Here is a 624-nt window from a genome sequence, read left to right on the forward strand (position 1 = left end):
GAGGAATGGTAGCCAATGGAAGTGTGTCACCAGCACTGTACAAACCTGTAATGTAGTCTGAAGCTGTGTGTGCATTATAATGTAAGCTCTGTATGCATACTAATTAAACTATATTAGACACAGTGTATTGTACTTACATGTAATTGCATGCCACTGAAGCCAGCCACGGCTTATAACCTACCTAGTGCCTACAAGAATACCTACCAAAGAACTTACAAGAAAGTCTACAAATGCGGTTTCGGGGATTCGAACCCGGACCTTCTTGCCTCAAGGCCGGGCCCACCCCCGTAACCACTAGGCCACCGCGCGCTTGCGCAACAGCACGTGATTTTTTCGCCTACACATACTAACTGTCATTACAATACTGCATTATATACACTGTAAACGCTTTATAGCCATGTACTGACCTTAATGAACTTTTGATGCTTATTATAACTTTCTTGTAAGCTTATGTTAGCAAATTAGAGTCTTTTCCAAAAACCTGTGCCAATTCAAATTTATAATTAACACTGCCTCTTGTCATTAAAGCTTTTAAATAGCTCTAAAAGACTAAAACTTGTCATTCTTAAAACTAAAAAATTCAGTAATAAGAGGGGCGTGGATTGATATAATGTTGCTAAGCAA

At 39.3% G+C, this 624-nt stretch overlaps 1 long non-coding RNA gene across 1 annotated transcript in view; it reads right to left on the bottom strand.

Annotated features, from left to right (window-relative positions):
* The window catches only part of LOC109584831 (uncharacterized), a 1,031-nt gene extending 443 nt beyond the window's left edge, over positions 1-588 (bottom strand). The window contains exon 1 of the long non-coding RNA XR_002186194.1: positions 46-588. This is a non-coding gene — a long non-coding RNA (uncharacterized LOC109584831). The remainder of the gene's footprint in view (positions 1-45) is intronic.
* Positions 589-624: the final 36 nt, after the last annotated feature.

This window comes from Amphimedon queenslandica, unplaced genomic scaffold (genome assembly GCF_000090795.2).
Source record: "Amphimedon queenslandica unplaced genomic scaffold, v1.1 AMPQUscaffold_13161, whole genome shotgun sequence".
Classification (NCBI taxonomy): Eukaryota; Metazoa; Porifera; class Demospongiae; order Haplosclerida; family Niphatidae; genus Amphimedon; species Amphimedon queenslandica.